The sequence below is a fragment of the Podarcis bocagei genome (assembly GCF_964188305.1).
Source record: "Podarcis bocagei genome assembly, chromosome: 5".
NCBI classification, from domain to species: Eukaryota; Metazoa; Chordata; class Lepidosauria; order Squamata; family Lacertidae; genus Podarcis; species Podarcis bocagei.
In genome coordinates, this window is record NC_138129.1 from 32,046,478 (window position 1) to 32,055,691 (window position 9,214).

General features: G+C 40.4%; 1 long non-coding RNA gene across 2 annotated transcripts; it reads right to left on the bottom strand.

The window, feature by feature from the left end:
* Window positions 1–2,315: 2,315 nt before the first annotated feature.
* On the bottom strand, window positions 2,316–9,155 carry LOC308588360. Of its 2 annotated transcripts, none has more exons than XR_014008635.1 (4): window positions 8,781–9,155; window positions 7,348–7,446; window positions 4,353–7,145; window positions 2,316–2,434 (listed from the first exon to the last, which is right to left on the bottom strand). It is a non-coding gene; the product is annotated as an uncharacterized lncRNA (long non-coding RNA). The 2 variants fall into 2 exon arrangements; XR_014008636.1 differs by having other exon boundaries at window positions 8,718–9,155.
* Window positions 9,156–9,214: the final 59 nt, after the last annotated feature.

The window sequence follows — 9,214 nt, forward strand, 5'->3', positions numbered from 1 at the left end:
TCTAAGTATAGTGCTATTTTAATTCTATGATTCTATCCAAATGTAGAATCTGGCAAGGACATGATGTGAATATGGCACCCTGAGAATCTTTCCTCCGCCTCCTCCTCCTTCTTCACAAGTTTCTACCTTTATGACTGAGCGAGAAAACTAACTTCAAAGTATGTGAGTGAAACTTTAGCAGTCAGAGGTAAAGCAGATGATTTCAAATGATTGGGACGGTGTATGGGTTGTTTAGTGAGAATCTGTTATGTATAAGATCACGAACGATTCTAGAGTAGCTGAAGCAGAACAACAGAGCAACCCTTCATCAAGTTTTTTTGGGGGGCAGCGGCAATGTGACCAATCAACCATAACAAAGAGACCATGTTAATGATGATGTCAACAGAAGAGTGCTGTAAATTCTAATAATATTTATCCAAACTAAAGGACATACACTATGAGCATGTGGAATGCACATTCACTATGATATTTCACACTTCTCTGAATGTAGAAATACAGATTTCAGCTCAAAAGGCACACCAAAATTTGTATGAAAGTGCCTATTTTAAGATAAAATACATTTAGAAATGTGTAACTTGAGAAAATAGATATTTAAATACAAAATTTCATTGCATTTTTTTAAAAAATACAGATGAACATGGACAAATAATGAATGATCACCTGTGAAAATGACATAGATAAGAGCTGGACTGATCTCTCCATCCATAGCTTCACATTCCTTTAAGTAACTAGTGATTTAAACAGAAACTCAGCAAAAGAGTATAAATTCAACAGAACAGCTGAAACCATCAGTCCATAACATCCACTTTTATCACACTGTAAACCTAAATATGATCATAGTGAAGTGATGTGAATCATTTGATTAGTCACAGCTAGTTACAAAAATTGAATTTCAACCATACTGAATCCTAGACCCGGAAAAGCTAATGCATAAGCATGCACATCAGCTGCAGTTTATATCATTCATGACCAAGTGAATTTACTAGCAACATTGATCTGCATAGACTGGTAATGCCACAAAATCTCTTCTATTAAGCTCAGGTCTCCTGCAAAGCTAATTGAGTAAAGCTATCTTACAGGAACAGTATGCAGATTATAAAGTTTAGCGACTGAAACAAGAAAAAGAGAAAGTTTCAAATAATATTGTACATACTGAAGAATAATCCTGAAAGATGGGGGTCTTGCCTTCATATACTGCCATCATGTGGGTGCTACAAGGTAATGCAGAAAAGTCTACTTGCACATCTACTTGATGATACAAAAATTGATCATGAGACTCAGGATTCATGAACTGGGCATTCATAACTAGTGAAAATAGTCACATGAATCTTACATGCAGATGGCAGGGAGCACTGGAGAAAACAGAAGGAAACACTGACTGCCAAACTGCTGCTTGACAGCAGTTCACTGGCAGGTCAGAGGTAAAAAGCTTTTCATCCAATACTCCTGTTTAGGGAGAACATGCTTTCAAGGAGAGTTAAGTCCACAAAACTATTTGGGACAGGACTAAAGAAAATATGATCTTGTAGGCTCTAATCTAGGAGCAGCCAAATATAATGTTGCACTCCAAGCTCTCATCAGTTCCAGCCACGGTCAGGGGGCCTATCCCTGCCTAATGTGTATGCCATAAATCTGCTAGTCTTCAAGATATCACACAACACTTCATTGCTTTTGCTGTATTAGACTTATATCATATATACTTCTGCAATTTACTATAAACAATATGTATTATTACGATGCTAACAGTGCAGTGTTACACATATCTTTGTAGAAACAAGTCCTATTGATTTCAATGGGGCTTACTCCTCCATAAGCGGGCATAGGATTGAAACTTAAAGTTCCTTCCAGGCAACTTGTTCTTTGAGCTTTTATCCTCATTTGTTTACACAAAGTTTGCAGGGATGTTAGACATTATTTATTGAGCATTCATTCTGATCTGTGTGGAGATAACAGACCGTGTTGTTTCAAGCATTATCCACACTTTCCAGTGCATTTTTCCGTCACTTTCATTATGGCAAAAAGTCCAATTCTGGGGGAAAGCAAGGTTGGTGTGCTAGAGTGCCAAATAAATTTTAGTTGTGCAACCTGAATTTCCCATTATGTGACTGAACCACAATCCAAAACAGCAACAATTTAGAAGCACTCTTATTCTCCTTGTATACCAAACAGTTTATCCTTCTTTGCTTGGTGGGGAAACTGCGATGCAGTATCAACATGAGCTGCATGTGTCACTATTTGGCTACAACCCATTGTGACTGTCCTTTGTGGGTCTTCATTTATTGATATTCCCTACAAAGCACATACCAACAAAAGTCAACATTTCATTTTTTAAACCACTGACTTGTCATCGAAAACAACTGTACCAACTTCTTTTTTAACAGCGTTTGTGGATTCCATCGAGCCTTTTCCATCCTTGGTTAAAATGTGAAGATCCCTAATAAAAATAAACAGCACAAGTGAGAGATGAACAAAAATATCTACTACTTTCAGACAGGTAACTGTCCTATTTGTCACTGCCTAGGGACACGGGTGGCGCTGTGGTCTAAACCACAGAGCCTAGGGCTTGCTGATCAGAAGATCGGCGGTTCGAATCCCCGCTCCTGCCAACCTAGCAGTTTGAAAGCACGCAGTGCAAGTAGATAAATAGGTACCGCTCCGGCAGGAAGGTAAACGCCGTTTCCGTGCACTGCTCTGGTTCGCCAGAAGCGGTTTAGTCATGCTGGCCACATGTCCCAGAAGCTGTCTGCGAACAAACGCTGGCTCCCTCAGTCTATAGAGTGAGATGAGCGCTGCAACCTCAGAGTTGTCCGCAACTGGACCTAACAGTCAGGGGTCCTTTACCTTGCATTGGGTTCTTTTATTAGCAGCTCATATCAGAAAGTATGTTTAAAGTTACAGTGTACTTTTAATTTTGACTCCCAATTGTATGTTAAATGCAACTTTGGCAGAGCAATCTGTAGGAAGCTAGCAGAATTTATGCCATCTTAAATTAGGCCATTTTAAATTATCTGTATTCCAAACTCTATTGAAGAGTTGGGTTTCCGCCAGCTAAGCCGGCCTTAGGGAAAACAAGCCTTTAAAATGAAGGTTTTTTTAACACAACCCACGTTGCAAGTGTAAGTTCTGCTGGGTTGCAAGGTCATGTCACCAAGCTGAAAGGAGCTTGGAATAGGTTTAAGTCTCCCCATGCCCTGTTCCCACACTTTTGCTTTAATCCCAATTAGTATTTTTAATGGATAGGTTGGCAGAAAATAAGTTAATTCTTAATTTCATTATTAGCACTATATATATTTTTAGAATGCCATCTGTACTATGGACAGTAATAGTTTATACCATGTATAGTGTACATTCTCAATGGCTGCCTGATGGTTCCAGAATTATCTTTCATTGAATATTTGCCCAACTGTTTTTAAACAATTTATTAAGCCTTGCCCCCACAGTATGAAACTTCTGAGACAACTCATAAGCTATCCAAACAAATACAAACAGTAAAATATGAGAAACACATAACTAAAATTAAAAATCTGAGCTGGAACTTAGTTGATAAGGTTAAACTAGGGTCCTGGTCTTCATTGTTAGGTAGAAAAGTTCAAATAAGAAAACACAATTTGCAGAGTTATTAGTTCAACAAGAAATGCATATGAACTTCCTTATAGACCAGGGGTCTGCAACCTGCAACCTCCGGAGCCGCATGTGGCTCTTTTACACCTTTGCCGCGGCTCTGGGGCAGATACTAGCGAGGGGAGGAGGCGCATTGTGCGCCCCGACACTCCCCACTGTGGCGGGTGCTGTACTGGCTGTGACGTTGCATGGGGGCGGTGCGTGCGTTAGTCACGCACCGTTCCAACGTCACCTTCCCGCCCGCTGTCAGATTGGAGGGCAGCGGCGTGCATGCTTTAAATGTCGCAATGGTTTTGCGGCTCCCAGTTGTTGTTTTTCTTCGGAAACGGGTCCAAGTGGCTCTTTTTGTCTTAAAGGTTGCAGACCCCTGTTATAGACAGTCATAAAGTCTTTGATCTAATTTTCACTGAAGTGGTACATCTGTGTTAGGGCTACAGGTGGGGGATCACAAGATTTAATGTTTTTCCATAAGGAAAAAAAAATCCCAGTCCATAGAAAACTAGAAGGCCAGAGAGAAATCTGGGACGGAAATGTTCTCCTCACTATCTAGTTTGCTAAACAAAAAACTTTTCTTCTACAGATAAACATGCAATTTTTTGAGCATCATTTGCACCCACTTTCTCAGTGGCATTGGGGAAAAAATAATTGCAGATCAGAAAAGTACAGTACGTCTATATCCTTCCAACTTGATAGCCACATATATATCAAAAAATATATAAACAAGTACAAACCTGAGTAAAGTTAGATTCTGTTCTTATGGAAATCACACCTGTTTCCCTTATACGTATCAGTTTGGTCACCACAGAAAAGCAGGATTTCTTGGGAACATTTGCACTGGTTTCTAGTCCCTTTTCCAGGGTCCACTAGAAAAACACTCTCTCTGTTTAAGCAGTTCTTTAGCACTTGATGTTTTAAGTCAAGATGTTCTTTAACAGTATTCTGGCAGCATGAACAGCCTGAGCATTCAGAGTGATAAACAGGTGCCTGATAGCCATAATTAGAAAGTGATGCATTGTGTGTACCTGTCACTTGTGAATAACTTGGTCCTATATGGAAGCTGACATTTTTTCTTTCACCTCTTTTCTGTGCCTTGTTTCTCTCTACAACATTTTCTCTCAAATTCCTAGGACATCCATTCTCAAAGAAGGACTGTACTTTAGTAAAATGATTTCTTGCCACTTCTTGTGGATCATGAAAATAACACATTGGAGAGAAATGATGACAACTAGCACAGCAGTCTTCCTGTGTGTTGAAGGTTCCTGCACGGGAATTCACCCTGCTGAATTCAGTCATATTGGCTCTCGGGTTAATATTGGAGCTTCCTCTAGCTTTTTCCTTAACCAACTCTGAAATATCTCCATTGGGGAACAAGCCGCATTGAGACATAGTTCCACAAGGGCAGATTGAGTGCTTCCTGGGGGCTAAGCCTCCACCAGCCATCTGGACAGCTCCAAAATCCATTTCTTCCATACCTATATTTTTAAGCATATTCGTTTCCTTGGGTAGCTGCACTACTTTAATATTTGCACAAGGAGAATGAGAATTGCTACATTTAGCATCAGAATAGGATAGTGCAGGGCTCCAAGTGCCTCTTTCAGTTTGCATACAGGGAGCAGATGAATGCCTCCACTCATTTGAAAGAGACAGTGCAGTAGGAAGTGGAACTGGACTATTCCTTGAACCTGGAAGAAGTGAGGCAATGGAATTTCCATCAGTTGGGAGATGTGGAGTGCGTATCTCATTCCTCTTTATATTTGAACTATCCAGAGTGGGAGAAACGCCCCCTTTACAGTTTTCACATGGCTTCTGTCCTCCAGTCCAACCTAAATAGTTCAGTATGTTTCGCATCTTTGAATTGCTTTTCTTTCTCCCTGGAGAAATATATTGGAGATTCTCAAAATGGCATCTAGGATTTGGATTTCGCAGGCAACAGGAGGAAAATCTAGGAGTTACTTTGCCACCTCCAGTTCTTTTGAAATATTTTCTGTGAACACTTCGGAGCGTTTCAGAATACTTTCCTTCAGAATGCAAATCAACAGTTAAATCGAGCAATGGGCTGCAGGTACATTTAGTAGTCTGTGTTAAGGGTACAAAATACAGTTTGTTTATTTCTGCTGCTTGAGGATTTTGGTTTATTGGTTCAGTATACAAAGCCTTGGACCACTGAAATTTGGAAGTATGAGGTTTGGCTCGCAATTTCCTGTCCTTCTGTACTTTTGTGCTTTTGGTAAACACAACAGATTTCACAGGCCTGGAGGCCTTCAGTTGAACTTTCGGAACTTCAGAAGTCCTATGAACAGGGGTAACCTTGTAACATGGCAATGATTGGACAAAGTAGTGAGAAGACTGAGTTGTGTGTGAATGTTTCAGTGATGGAAAGAACCCACTGGAAGACCAAAGTTCCAGTGAAGATAGCACTTGGTCAGAATCACTGCTGAAGCTTCGGGATTCAGATGGCTCTGGATGAGTTGCCAGAGGCTGACTAGCTTCAGATGATTCAGCATGGGAGGCAAGAGACGGTCTGGACTCATCAACCAAAATTTGTGAAAGCCCTACCAGCTTTATAAAAGGTGTATTATGTTTTTCCTTCTCTGTATCTGAGTGTACAGAACTTGGAACAATAGAAATACGCAACTTCTTAAACAACTGGTTATATTCCGGGCCTTTAAATTTAAAAGCTAAAGCATGCCTCTGTGAATCTTCTTTTCCCACCCTAACATTTGAAGAATTACCAACTCCTTGTGATGAACCAGATGGATCTCTATATGCTGCTTCTAATACCAAAGAAATAGCAAGTTCTCCAGATCTGGGGTGCAAATAGATTTGCTCAGGTGTCTGGGGACTGTGAGTTTTATAAGGCTTTTCTGAAGAGTAATCAGAATTGTCTTTCACCAGTTCATTAGAATTTGTGTTTTTACTGAAAATACTTTCAGTACTGTGAAATATTATAGCTTTCCTGTTTGGTGTCTCTTCTACTTCAGAATGTATTGCTGATTGTTTGAAAAATTCACAGACAGCATTTTCCTCAGCTTCCGTTTCTTTGCAAGGAAAGGAAACTTGCACAGCTTTGTTCTGCTTTGAAGTGGGATAATAATCAGTTGATGGATGATTTTGATGTAGCTTATCAAATGCATAAGCTTCCTTAATTGTATAAAAGGTTTGTTCTTTTTCTGAATTCTTAGTTACAGTCACATAAGGGATTCTACAATTTAAGCACAAATGGTCTCTATAAGACCTGTCAAGATCTGGAAATATTTTGGGTGAATAAGCTTTTGACGACTGACCATTTGTCTGAAAGTCCTTAAAGTTTAATTGCAATATAGATTCTGGAGATAATTCTACTTGAAGCTGTGTAGTGTTCTCTAAATGTTGTAGAAAGGGGCAGTTTTTGCAGTATTTTCTAAGGCTCTTTTCTGAGACCAATAAAGTTTTTTTCAATTTGCTTTTTCCTTCTTTTTCAAACAAACTGCACTGACTATTTGAATGAAGATAGAGATCACTTTCACTGTCAGAGTCAAGTGAGTCTGGGGGGGAAAAAAGAAAACCTATCAACTCAAAAACATTATTTCTGAACATTACAAAACACACCAAAGTTATAGTTTTCAAAAGCAGTTAACAGAAACCATCATTATAATACCAGCAATAAATTGACTACTATAGAAATTATCTATTAATAGAGTTAAAAATTTAGAATAAAGGTACTCCTTTGTTTGGTCTTCAGTTTACCTTTGTTGATATGTATAAGACTTTCTTCCCAACAGTCAGAATAAAAATTATGTTCACTTTCTGTGTCAGACTCCGCTGAGTTCTTGTTGGACATATCACCTAAAATGTAAATATAGCATGACTAGTCATTTATAAACCAAAACAAAATTTGAAATATACCTACCAGAATATACTCCTCTTAAAAAAATATTAATGTAGATTTTATTGGGCCTTCTTAGGATGGTACATAATATTTTAACAGAACATCTACACCACCTTGAATTGTTCCAAAATAATTTTATCATTTAAAATCTTTTATCCTTTTGGACCACCCTACAACCACCTAAACTATGTGGTGTGCTGATCTCACTTTTCAGGTGTGTCTGCTCCACTGAGATCAACAGAACAGGCCCTTGCTTCTCTAAGGGGCCTTGCATCTGCTGTTTATATTTAAGTTACAGATAGGTAGCCGTGTTGGTCTGCCATAGTCAAAATAAAAAAATAAAAATAAAAAAATTCCTTCCAGTAGCACCTTAAAGACCAACTAAGTTAGTTCTTGGTATGAGCTTTCGTGTGCATGCACACTTCTTCAGATACACATATCTGAAGAAGTATCATACCAAGAACTAACTTAGTTGGTCTTTAAGGTGCTACTGGAAGGAATTTTTTTATTTTGTTTATATTTAAGTACAACAAACCTATCTAATCATCTTTCCCAGCATTATCATTCCCAGCACAATTTACATAGCATGGCAAATATAGTTCAAGAAGGCAGATTACTTCCATGAGGAACATAATCTAATATTCAACACAGGGAAACAACAAATAAAGGAGGCAGATTGTAAACCCGAGGACAGGGAGTCTTTTGTACTTCACTATAAAAGCCTTTTTTGGCTAAAGAGAATAAAAATGTTTTAAACAAACAAGAGAAGCAATATGCAGAAGTTTCAATTGCATGTGCTTCATTGCACATTAGGGCATGATAATCGGTGTGCCGAGTAAAGCAAAGGCGGGGTTGGAGGAGGGATTTTCATTTGAAGGACATAGGATAAAATCGTGCAGGTGCACTGGGAGATAATTCTAAGCATCCATGGGCCAGGACAGACTTTTGGAGGTCCAGACGACCTGTGGGTGGTGGATCAGCCAAGATCAATGGCTATCAGAAGAGTGGGTAAGGAAATGAGGCAACAAGGCGACGGGTATTCACGCCAAAGCTTGGACTTCCTGCATAGAAGGCAGATACTTTCCGAGACCGCACCCTTCCTGACAGGCTTTTGATCCTGCTATTTCCAGTTCACCTAGAGTTGACATATTTCAAAAAGTGAAAATCCGGGCACAAAAGTTGTTGAGCTTTTCTTTTTGGCGAAGTTGTTGACGTATGGCAACCCTACCTAAACCCAGAGGAAAGAGGTTCGCAGCCAACCCGCGTTGGCTTCCCGTCCCGTCTCTCTTACCCGCAGGTGGCTCTAACCAGCTCCTCCCTCAGCCCCTGCTGCGGGCCTTCCCTTGGCTCTCGGGGAGACACGCGTGACGCCAGCGCCCCTCACGACAATGGGGACTGGCACCCGCATATCTCTGTGACGAGGCGCCCGTGTCTCACGGCCCTCTCCTATAACCAGGCTTATCGCGGCTTCCTTTCTAAGCAACAAACCGCGGCTCGAGCAACAGCCAGAGGCTTAGCTCTGGCCCTCTCCATGTTGGGGGAACGGCACGCCGCTCCTCCACCCACCCCGTCACACCCATATCCCAGGGATAACCGCCACTCCGTCCCCATCCAGTCGACTACATTCAAAAATGGCGCCCGGGAAACTCCTGACCGGCCAACCTTGCGCAACCTGGGAAGGGGCGGGGCGGGGTAGAATAGCAAAACCCGCCTTTTTTTATTTGC